At 35.1% G+C, this 12,819-nt stretch overlaps 1 non-coding gene across 1 annotated transcript; it reads left to right on the forward strand.

Moving 5' to 3' along the window:
* Positions 1 to 1,040: 1,040 nt before the first annotated feature.
* On the forward strand, positions 1,041 to 1,148 carry LOC130972591 (small nucleolar RNA R71). Its single transcript, XR_009083751.1, has one exon. It is a non-coding gene; the product is annotated as a small nucleolar RNA R71 (small nucleolar RNA).
* The last annotated feature ends 11,671 nt before the right edge of the window (positions 1,149 to 12,819 follow it).

The following is a 12,819-nucleotide window of genomic DNA, read 5'->3' on the forward strand; positions in this document are numbered from 1 at the left end:
TCCCAAGTCTCATTTCCAAATAACTTGTCATTTAGCTTTATGATTGCTCCAAGGTATTTAGCAACTTACTCTTCAGTGACATACTCATCATCTTCAGAGGAAGAATACTCATCAGAGCTCATGAAAGGCAGAAGTAGGTCCAATGGAATCTCTATGGTCTCATTTTGAGCCTCAGATTCCCATGGTTCCTCATTGGGGAATTCAGTGGAGGTCAGTGCACGCCCATTGAGGTCTTCCTCAGTGGCGTTCACTTCCTCTCCCTCCTCTCCAAATTCGGCCATGTTGATGGCCTTGCACTCTCCTTTTGGATTTTCTTCTGTATTGCTTGGGAGAGTACTTGGAGGGAGTTCAGTAACTTTCTTGCTCAGCTGTCCCACTTGTGCCTCCAAATTCCTAATGGAGGACCTTGTTTCAGTCATGAAACTTTGAGTGGTTTTGATTAGATCAGAGACCATGGTTGCTAAGTCAGAGGGGTCTTGCTTAGAATTCTCTGTCTGTTGCTGAGAAGATGATGGAAAAGGCTTGCCATTGCTAAACCTGTTTCTTCCACCATTATTGTTGTTGAAACCTTGTTGAGGTCTCTCTTGATTCTTCCATGAGAAATTTGGGTGATTTCTCCATGAAGAATTATAGGTGTTTCTATAGGGTTCTCCTAGGTAATTCACCTCTTCCATTGAAGGGTTCTCAGGATCATAAGCTTCTTCTTCAGATGAAGCATCCTTAGTACTGCCAGGTGCATTTTGCATTCCAGACAGACTTTGAGAAATCAGATTGACTTGTTGAGTCAATATCTTGTTCTGAGCCAGAATGGCATTCAGAGTATCAATCTCAAGAACTCCTTTCTTCTGACTTGTCCCATTGTTCACAGGATTCCTTTCAGAAGTGTACATGAATTGGTTATTTGCAACCATTTCAATTAGCTCTTGAGCTTCTGTAGGCGTCTTCTTCAGATGAAGAGATCCTCCAGCAGAGCTATCCAAAGACATCTTGGATAGTTCAGAGAGACCATCATAGAAAATACATATGATGCTCCATTCAGAAAGCATGTCAGAAGGACATTTTCTGATCAATTGTTTGTATCTTTCCCAAGCTTCATAGAGGGATTCTCCATCCTTCTGTCTGAAGGTTTGGACTTCCACTCTAAGCTTACTCAATTTTTGAGGTGGAAAGAACTTTGCCAAGAAGGCATTGACTAGCTTTTCCCATGAGTCCAGGCTTTCTTTAGGTTGTGAGTCCAACCATGTCCTAGCTCTGTCTCTTACAGCTAAAGGGAATAGCATAAGTCTGTAGACCTCAGGGTCAACCCCATTAGTCTTGACAGTGTCACAGATTTGCAAGAACTCAGCCAAAAACTGATGAGGATCTTCCAATGGAAGTCCATGAAACTTGCAATTCTGTTGCATTAGAGAAACTAATTGAGGCTTAAGCTCAAAGTTGTTTGCTCCAATGGCAGGGATAGAGATGCTTCTCCCATAGAAGTCGGGAGTAGGTGTAGTGAAGTCACCCAGCACCTTCCTTGCATTGTTGGCATTGTTGTTGTTTTCGGCTGCCATGTCTTCTTCTTTGAAGATTTCTGTTAGGTCCTCTACAGAGAGTTGTGCCTTAGCTTTTCTTAGCTTTCGCTTCAAGGTCCTTTCGGGTTCAGGGTCAGCTTCAACAAGAATGCTTTTGTCTTTGTTCCTGCTCATATGAAAGAGAAGAGAACAAGAAAATGTGGAATCCTCTATGTCACAGTATAGAGATTCCTTGAGGTGTCAGAAGAACAGAAAATTAGAAGGAAGAGGTAGAAGAATTCGAACTTAGTGAGATAGAGTTCGAATTGTGCATTGAGGAGGAGTAGTACTCCATAAATAGAAGGATGTGAGAAGAGGGGAAGAGCTTTTTTTCGAAAATTAATTAAAAGATTTTAAAAGCATTTTGAAAAACTTGAATTGATTTTCGAAAACTAAAAGTGCGAAAGAAATCAAGTGATTTTTGAAAAAGATTTTGAAATTAGAAATAAAAAAAAGATATGATTGAAAACTATTTTTGAAAAAGATGAGGTTAAGAAGATATGATTGGTTTTAAAAAAAAATATGTGATTGAGAAGATATGATTTGAAAACAATTTTAAAAGGATTTGATTTTAAAAATTAATAACTTGGCTATCAAGAAAAGATATGATTCAAACATTAAACCTTTCTCAACAGAAAAGGCAACATACTTGAAATGTTGAATCAAATCATTAATTGATAGCAAGTATCTTTGAAAAAGGAAAGAAATTGATTTTGAAAACATTTGATTGAAAAGATATGATTTGAAAAAGATTTGATTTTGAAAAACTTTGAAAACTTGAAAAAAAATTTGATTTGAAAACAAAATCCTCCCCCTTGTGCCATCCTGGCGTTAAACGCCTAGAATGGTGCACATTCTGGCGTTTAACGCCCAATGCACTACCTTTTTGGGCGTTAAACGCCCAACCAGGCACCCTGGCTGGCGTTTAAACGCCAGTCTGTCCTTCTTCACTGGGCGTTTTGAACGCCCAACTTTTTCTATGTAATTCCTCTGCTGCATGTTCTGAATCTTCAGTTCCCTGTACTATTGACTTGAAAATAGAACCAAGATCAAATAAACAATGCATGCAAGACACCAAACTTAAATTTAGACACTAGACTCAAACAAGAAACATAAAATATTTTTGGTTTTTATGATTTTGAAATTTTTTTTTTTGGATTTTTCGAAAATTATATGGAAATAGAAAATAAAGGTTTCAGAATTCTTAATTTAGATTCCAGGAATCATTGCAATGCTAGTCTAAGACTCCGGTCCAGGAATTAGACATGGCTTCACAGCCAGCCAAGCCTTCAAAGAAAGCTTCGGTCCAAAACACTAGACATGGCCAATGGCCAGCCAAGCCTTAGCAGATCATTGCTCCAATAGCAAGATTGATAGAGATCAACAAGCTCTTGTGATGATCAGTCGAAACCTCGGTCCAATAAGATTAGACATGGCTTCACAGCCAGCCAGATTTCAACAGATCATCATGAAACTCTAGAACTCATTCTTAAGAACTCTGAAAAATACCTAATCTAAGCAACAAGATGAACCGTCAGTTGTCCATACACGAAACAATCCCCGGCAACGGCGCCAAAAACTTGGTGCACGGAATTGTGATCATCAATGGCGCCATCAACATGGTACGCTCATTGCAATCTCAACTCTTTATCACAACTCCGCACAACTAACCAGCAAGTGCACTGGGTCGTCCAAGTAATAAACCTTATGCGAGTAAGGGTCGATCCCACGGAGATTGTTGGTATGAAGCAAGCTATGGTCACCTTGTAAATCTTAGTCAGGCAGACTCAAATGGGTATGGGTGATATATGAATAAAACATAAAGATAAAGATAGAGATACTTATGTATTCCATTGGTGAGAACTTCAGATAAGCGTGTGAAGATGCTTTGTCCCTTCCGTCTCTCTGCTTTCCTACTGTCTTCATCCAATCCTTCTTACTCCTTTCCATGGCAAGCTTGTGCAAGGGTTTCACCGTTGTCAGTGGCTACCTCCCATCCTCTCAGTGGAAATGTTCAACGCACCCTGTCACGGCACGGCTATCCATCTGTCGGTTCTCGATCAGGCCGGAATAGAATCCATTGATTCTTTTGCGTCTGTCACTAACGCCCCGCCTTCAGGAGTTTGAAGCACGTCACAGTCATTCAATCATTGAATCCTACTCAGAATACCACAGACAAGGTTAGACCTTCCGGATTCTCTTGAATGCCGCCATCAGTTCTTGCCTATACCACGAAGACTCTGATCTCACGGAATGGCTGGCTCGTTTGTCAGGCGAGCGCTCGGTTGTCAGGCGATCAACCATGCATCGTGTTATCAGGAATCCAAGAGATAAACATTAGAGCCTCGTTGCTTGTAGAACAAGAGTGGTTGTCAGTCACTTTGTTCATAAATGAGAATGATGATGAGTGTCACATAATCATCACATTCATCATGTTCTTGGGTGCAAATGAATATCTTGGACAAAGAACAAGCGAAATTGAATAGAAGAACAATAGTAATTGCATTAATACTCGAGGTACAGCAGAGCTCCACACCTTAATCTATGGTGTGTAGAAACTCCACCGTTGAAAATACATAAGAACAAGGTCTAGGCATGGCCAAATGGCCAGCCTCCCAAAGAGGGTTCAATCATAAAAACATGATAAAAAGGTTCTAAGATTGAAAGATGAAAATACAATAGTAAAAGGTCCTATATATAGAGAACTAGTAGCCTAGGGTGTACAGAGATGAGTAAATGACATAAAAATCCACTTCCGGGCCCACTTGGTGAGTGCTTGGGCTGAGCAATGAAGCATTTTCGTGTAGAGACTCTTCTTGGAGTTAAACGCCAGCTTTTATGTCAGTTTGGGCGTTTAACTCCCATTTAGGTGCCAGTTCCGGCGTTTAACGCTGGGAAATCTGAAGGTGACTTTGAACGCCGGTTTGGGCCATCAAATCTTGGGCAAAGTATGGACTATCATATATTGCTGGAAAGCCCAGGATGTCTACTTTCCAACGCCGTTGAGAGCGCGCCAATTGGGCTTCTGTAGCTCCAGAAAATCCACTTCGAGTGCAGGGAGGTCAGAATCCAACAGCATCTGCAGTCCTTTTCAGTCTCTGGATTAGATTTTTGCTCAGGTCCCTCAATTTCAGCCAGAAAATACCTGAAATCACAGAAAAACACACAAACTCATAGTAAAGTCTAGAAAAGTGAATTTTAACTAAAAACTAATAAAAATATACTAAAAACTCAACTCAAACTACTAAAAACATACTAAAAATAATGCCAAAAAGCGTACAAATTATCCGCTCATCAACAGCCTATTCTGTCACGCAACCATTGCATTGAGACTAATTCATCAGTCATTAAATTTTTACTTTTGTAGGATAACCATTCCCGACTGGTATCACACTTGCCTTTTCATGGGACAATCATATCCAACTGGTACTCATAAATAGCCTATTCTATCGGGTACCCATAACCGACTGGTACCCATCTTATTTTTCAATTCTTTATAGGACAACCAAACCCAACTAGTACCCATCTTATTTGTGCAATTTCTTGTGGGACAACCATACCTGATTGGAAAGTATCATGACGTGGGGCAATCACATCAAATTGATACCTGTTGTGTTTCATTATCCAATCATACATATTAATTTTTTGGGTACTGTTAGGAAGCCAATGGCCTAAGTGTATAATGTGTACAATGGGCTAAATCTTTGGTCCAAGCTGATTTTGGAGTTCACCAAGGATCGAACCCTTGACCTTTCAAACCTAAAACTCTAATACCATATCATGAACCCACTCATCCCAAAAGCGTAACCTGACAGGATAATGTAACACTAATGGTCATATCTCTAATACTTCCTAAACTTCTATTGTACACATTGTACGCTTAGGCCATTAACTCCCTATACTTTCTCTAATTTTTATATATTATGGGACAACCGTGCCGATCTGGTATTCATTATATTTCACTTTTAAAAATTCTCAGTCGTCTGTTATTCATTTATGTTTTTTCAAACTGCAACAGGACCGTACCAATAATGTATTTTTAATAGTACTCAATACGCTTTTCAAGAACAAATTTAGATCAATTCCTTTACCTTTTTATTTTTTATAAATAAAATTATAAACGAGGAGAGCTATTAAAATCTAAAATGGTTTAGATAATTACATATTATTATTATTATTATTATTATTATTATTATTATTATCTCAAAAAAATAAAAAAAATCATAAAAATCACAAAAATAATTATATATCTTTTACATCAATATCTAAAGAAAATAAAAATAAGAAAAAACATAAACAATGTTAGAGATAAGATCTTTGCTAAGAAAAAATAGACGCATGCAGATCTTGAAAATATGGCAGCGTGTACTGTCACTTTGAAAATGTTAACTGAAACAAGTGCAGAAGAATTTCTAATTTATATTAATTGAGGTATATTTTTAAATATCAAGATGAAATCATATTTAAAAAAGATCAAAGAAAAGAACTTGAAAAAAAATAATAATGCAAAAAGAGTTCTTAAAAATTAGAAAAGTAAAAAAAAAAAAAAACAAAAGAAAGAAGAGAAAAAGTTGAGAAAACTTATATAAAAAAAAGGTGAAAAAAATCCAGAGAAATCATTTAGTAGAAATTTCAAAAGTGATATTTTAAAATTTTCATACATGGAGATTAAAAAAAACACCTATAAATTTGAACCCAAAGAAAAGAGAAGCCCATATAAAAGAATTCATGAAAAAAAAGAATTCAGAAACTATCTTGGTATATTATTTAATATTACTTTATATTTATTTATTTAGATAAAAGATAATTATATTGTTTATAAAAAAGATAATAATAATAATAATAATAATAATAATAAAAGAAAAAAAAAATATCCTTAAAATTCTTCCTTTGTTTGCTATTACAATATTTTATTAGCTTTTTTTTCTTTGTGAGGCCTAAACCCAATTTTTTATATATCTTTTTTGCACTCATTGTATCACAATTTTAATCAGATTTTGAGGCCATTGAGAGGTAGAGAGTGTAGTCATCAAAATGAGATAGGAGAGAAAAAATAGAATTTTCGTTTTTATACAAAGTAGTAAATTTTAAATAGTAATTTCTCATTCGTTCACTGTTGGATCGGCTTAAAATTTGAACTGTATATTTTTCTCATCTTGTTTTTCATTTTGGATGGTAGAGATATTGATTGAAAGTCTGCAGAGGGAGAAATAGGCTTCGAACAACAGCTTTATTTTTTGGGTATTTTTCATCTTTTTGCTTCTCATTTGTAATCTTTGGTGCTTTGATGTTTTGGCTGGTTATATGCAAATTTTTGTGCTTTGTTTAAGACTTTCTTGTACTTCAATTGATTATAGTAGAGCTATTTTATTAGTCTGGACGACTCGTGGTTTTTACCTCTCACATTGAGGGGGATTTTCCACGTTAAAATCTCGATGTGTTCTTGTTATTTCTTTACTTGCTATATTTGCTTGTTCATAGTTGCTGCCATATTGTGTTGTGAGCATTTTCATACTGTTCTTGTGTTGAATATTTGTGTTGTTTTCGCTGCTGGGTGCTTTCATACTGGTATCAAAGCTTGTTGGTATTTTTCTGAGCTTGTGATTTTGTGAACAATGGAAGCTAATATTAATACTAGTAGAATGATCACTCTTAATGGTCCTAATTATGATTTATAGAAGTCAAAAATAGAATATTTACTTTATGTTAAGAATTTTCATCAATCAGGTTTTGGTACAGAGAAGTCTAATGATAAATCTGATGACGATTGGATTTTGTTGCATAGACAAGTTTGTGGATATATTAAGCAGTGGGTTGACAATAATGTGTTGAACCATATTATTGGAGAGGCACATGCTCGGACCCTTTGGATTAAACTTGAACAGTTGTATGCTCGAAAAACTGGGAATAACAAGATATTTTTTATCAAGCAGTTGTTGGCTTTAAAGTATACAGATGGGACATCAATGATAGATCACTTGAATAACTTTTAAAGAATAATGAATCAGTTATCTTCCTTGGGTATCAAGTTTGATGAAGAGGTTCAAGGATTGTTACTTCTTGGCTCTTTACCAATTCTGTCCTGATGGTGTAATCTCTATGGATCTTGCCAAGAGCAGTGTTTTGAATGAAGAAATGAGAAGAAAGTCACAAGGTACATCAACTACACATTCATATGTTCTTGTTTCTGAGTCTAGGGGGAGAAACAAAAGTCGAGATCCTAAAAGTAAAGAACAAAGCAAAATCAAGTCTCGAAAAAAGTATAAAAATATTGAGTGTCATCATTGTGGTCAAAAGGGACATGTGAAAAAATTGTGTTGGTAGCTAAAGAAGGAGAAAGCCAAAGCAAGTAAAGATAAGAGCAAAAATAAAGATGATGGTAATAATGAAGACAAGGTTAACGTAACTCATGATGATTTTTTTTTTCTTGTTGAGGAGTTTGAATTTGTTAATCTTATTGATAATAGCACTAGTTGGGTGATTGATAGTGGTGATTCTATTCATGTTACATCTAGGAGGGATCTGTTTACGTCTTATACTCCTTGTGATTTTGGTGATGTGAAAATGGCTCATCAAGATATTGCAAAATGTGTTGGTGTTGGACAGCTTTGCTTAGAAACCTCCAATAGTACCAAGTTGACTTTGAAGCGTGTGAAGCATGTTTCAGATATTCGGTTGAACTTACTTTCTGTTGGTAAGTTGTGTGATGAAGACTTGGATAGCTCATTTTCTCGTGATAGTTGGAAGCTCACCAAGGGTTTCATGGTTGTTGTTAGAGGTACACGACACTCTTCTTTTTATTTAACTCAAGCAAAATTTGTGAAAGATGTTGTTAATGCTGCTGAGTTTGTTGATGGAACTGATTTATGGCATAAGAGATTATGTCATATGAGTGAGAAAGGCATGAATATGTTATCCAAGATGAATCTTTTTTTCTAGTTACAAGGTTACTTTGCAAAAGTGTAACCATTGCTTTGCTAAAAAAGAAAACAGGGTTTCTTTCAAGAGCCATCCACCTTCAAGGAAGCCAGAGATACTTGACTTGGTGTATTTTGATGTATGTGGGCCGATGAAGACAAGAACACTTGGTTCTATCTATTTTGTAACCTTTATTAATGATCATTCTATAAAATTATAGGTTTACACTTTGAAGACCAAAGACCAAGTTTTGAATGTGTTCAAGAAATTTCAAGCTTCTATTGAAAGAAAAACTAGAAATAAGTTAAAATACATTCTACTGTTAATGGTGGTGAGTACTCAAGTCCATTTGATGCTTATTGTAAAGAGTATGGTATAAGACATTAGAAGACTCCTCCAAAGACTCCTCAGTTGAATGGCTTGGCTGAAAGGATGAACAGAACATTGGTTGAAAGAGTTAGGTGTTTATTGTTACAATCTGGATTGGCAAAATCCTTTTGGGTGAAGCTTTGAGCATTGTTGTTCATGTCTTGAACCGGACACCATGTGTTTCCTTGCAATATGAAGTGCCAGAGAAGGTATGGTTAGGTAAAGATATTTCTTATGATTATTTAAGAGTCTTTGGATGTAAAATTTTTGTTTATATTTCCAAAGATGAGAGATCTAAACTTGATGTGAAAACTAGGCAGTGTATTTTTATTGACTATGACATGGATGAGTTTGGTTACACGCTTTATAATCCTGTTAGCAAGAAGGTGATTCGGAGTATAGATGTTGTTTTTGTTGAAGACCAAACATTGAAGGATATTGATAATGCAGAGAAGCCAATGGTTCAGCCTAGTGATAATTTTTCTGACTTGGATATTACTCCTTCTATGCCTATGGTGGAAGATGGTAGAGTTAAAGGTCAAAATAATGAACATAATACAGGTGCAGGTGAAGATGGAACAGTTAATCCGATACTTGATGAAGTTGGTGATGATGATCAAGATGAAGAACCAGCTTTGAAAATTCCTGCAAATACACTCAAAAGATCTACAAGAGAGAGAAAGCCTTTGTCAAGATATTCTCCACATGAGTTTGTTTTGTTGACTAATGGGGGAGAACCTGAATGTTTTGGAAAGGCTGTTGAAGATGAAAGTAAGGCTCAATGGCTTGAAGCTATGCAAGAAAAAATGAAGTCCTTACTTGAGAATGATACCTATGAGTTGGTGAAGCTACCGAAGGGTATGCGAGTTTTGAAGAACAAATGGGTATTAAAAATCAAGAATGAAGAACACAATTCTAAACCTCGGTATAAAGCTAGATTGGTTGTTAGAGGCTTTAACTAGAGAAAAGGTGTTGATTATGAGGAGATCTTTTCTCCTGTTGTGAGGATGTCATCCATTCGTGCTGTGCTTGGATTAGCAACGTTTCTTGATTTGGAGATTGAGCAAATAGTTGTGAAGACAGCTTTTCTTCATGGTGATTTTGACAAGAAGATCTACATGGAGCAACCGAAGGGCTTTGTTGTTAAAGGAAAAGAAAATTTTGTGTGCAAGATTAAGAAGAGTCTTTATAGGTTGAAGTAAGCTCCAAGTCAGTGGTACAAGAAGTTTGAATTTATTATGAGGGAGCATGGTTACCGTAAGACAATTTCAAATCATTGTATATTTGTGCAAAAATTTTTTGATGGTGATTTTATCATTGTTTTGCTTTATGTGGATGATATTTTGATTGTAGGTAAGAATGCTTTGAGGATTAATGAGTTGAAGAAATAGTTGAGCAAGTTCTTTGCTATGAAGGACTTGGGTCCTGCCAAACAGATTTTGGGCATGATTATTACTCGTTATAGAGATTCTAAGAAGCTTTATTTGTCACAGAAAAAGTACATAAAGAAAGTGCTTCAAAGGTGTGGCATGAATGATGCCAAATGTGTTACTAGTTCTTTTGTTCCTCATTTTAAGTTGAGTACCAAGCAGTGTTCAACCACTGATGAAAAGAAACAAGCAATGAATAAAATTCCTTATGCCTCAGCTGTTGGAAGCTTGATGTATACTATAGTGTGTACTAGACCAGACATTGCTCATGTGGTTGGTACTGTGAGTCGTTTACTCTCTAATACAAGTAAAGAATATTGAAATACTGTTAAATAGATTATGAGATATCTCAAAGGTATAGCTAACTTGAGTTTGGGTTTTGATGGTGAGAAATCTTTGCTAGTTGGCTTTACTGATGCAGACATGGCAGAAGATATTGATTCTCGAAAGTCTACTTGAGGTTATTTGGTCAAGTTTGCATGGGGAGCTATTTCATAGTAGTCAAGGTTGCAAAAGTGTGTTACACTTTCTACCACAGAGGAAGAATTTATTGCAATAACTGAAGCATGTAAAGAGTTGTTGTGGATGAAGAAGTTTCTTGTAGTGCTTGGTTTCAAGCAAGATCGTTATGTGTTGTTGTGTGATAGTCAAAGTGCTATTCATCTTGCCAAGAATTCTACTTTTCATGCAAGATATAAACATATTAATGTTAGGTATCACTGGATACGGGATGTGTTAGATTCCTAGTTGTTGGAACTTGAAAAAGTTCACACTGATGATAATGGTACTGATATGATGACAAAAGCATTGTCAAGATATAAGCTTGAAACATGTTGTTTGATCGCTGGAATGGCGAGGGTCTCCACCTAGTCGAGAAGGGAGATATTTATTGTGCTTTTTTTCTTTTCTTTGTAAGGCCTAAGCCCAATTTTTGGAGTGTCTCTTTTGCACCCATTGTGTCACAACCTTAATCAGATTTTGGGGACATTGAGAGGTAGAGAGTGTAGCTATCAAAGTGAGATAAGAGAGGAAAAATAAAATTTTCATTTTTATGCAAAGCAATAAATTTCAAATAGAAGTTTCTCATTTGTTCACTGTTGGATCAATTTGAAATTTGAACTATGTGTTTTCATTATTTTGTTCTTCATTATGGATGGTGGAGATGTTGATTGGAAGTCTGCAGTGGGAGAAATTGGCTTCGCAAGAGAGAAAATAGGTTTTCCAATTTTACACAGAGCATCAATCTATAAACAACAGTTTCTCATTCTTTCACCATTGGATCGACGTAAACTTTGGACTGTAGCTTCTTCTTATCTTGTTCTTCATTATGAATGGTGGAGATGTTTATTGAAGGTTTACATAGGGAGATATAGGCTTCAAACAGTAGCTCTATTTTTTGGGTATTTTTTGTCTTCTTGCTTCTCATTTGTAAGCTTTGGTGCTTTAATGTTTTGGCTGGTTATATGTACATTTTTGTGCTTTATTTGAGACTCTCTTGTACCTTATTTGATTATAATGGAGCTATTTCATTGATCTGGATGACTCGTGGTTTTTACCTCTTACATTGAGGGAGGTTTTTCACATTAAAATCTCAGTATGTTCTTGTTAGTACTTTACTTGCTATATTTGCTTGCTCATAGTTGTTGCCATATTGTATTGTGAGTGCTTCTATTTTGTTCTTGTGTTAATATTTGTGTTGTTTTTACTGCTGGACTCTTTCAGCTGTGTGTATTTGAAGATATGTTTTCTTTTTCTTTGTTCTATAACAAATGGTATTAGTAATTTTTATCTCTGTCTCCTTTATTTACGAAAATACATAAAAGGTAGGTTTTACAAAAATACGTATTCTTACGCATCTCGAATGCTGTGAGATAAGCTCAAAATTAAAATTGTTGAATCACAGCGAAAAAAAGACCTAGGATCTAAATATATTTTTTTGGTCTTATCTAGGATCTATATAGTGCTTACAATTCAATTTTGGAGACCATAATATATTGCAATTAGAACCTATGACTATTTTAGTGCATAAATTCAATTTTAGAAATTACTTTAAGAACTTAAAAATTAAACTAATTATCAAATAAATATTCATTCAAATAGTCAAATAGAGTCTTATTTTATTTACTTTTATTCGAGTAATATTTTATTCAAATTATATTCTTTCTTTCCATTTAATAAAATTTCTAATAAAAGAGTGAACTAATTATTTTAGATAAAATTAAATTTAAAAATAAAAAAATATTTTGGAAAAAAAGTAATAAAATTTAATTTTATAATAATTAATCATATATCGTATTAAAGCAAAAAAACTTTAATACTTTTTTATTTTATTGATTCTCCACTTGTTTATTTTTATCAGAAAATACATAAAAAGATATGTTCATTCAATATATAAGGTGAAGAGCACTTAAATTAACCATCACTATAGCAGCAGCAACCACTTGTAGAATTGCACTCCCAACGTTGAAAGTCATTAAGTATGATACAGAAATGGCGACAAAATCCACTATCACATGATATTATTTTCTCGCAATAATGATCCAACTTCA

This window comes from Arachis stenosperma, chromosome 3 (assembly GCF_014773155.1).
Source record: "Arachis stenosperma cultivar V10309 chromosome 3, arast.V10309.gnm1.PFL2, whole genome shotgun sequence".
Classification (NCBI taxonomy): Eukaryota; Viridiplantae; Streptophyta; class Magnoliopsida; order Fabales; family Fabaceae; genus Arachis; species Arachis stenosperma.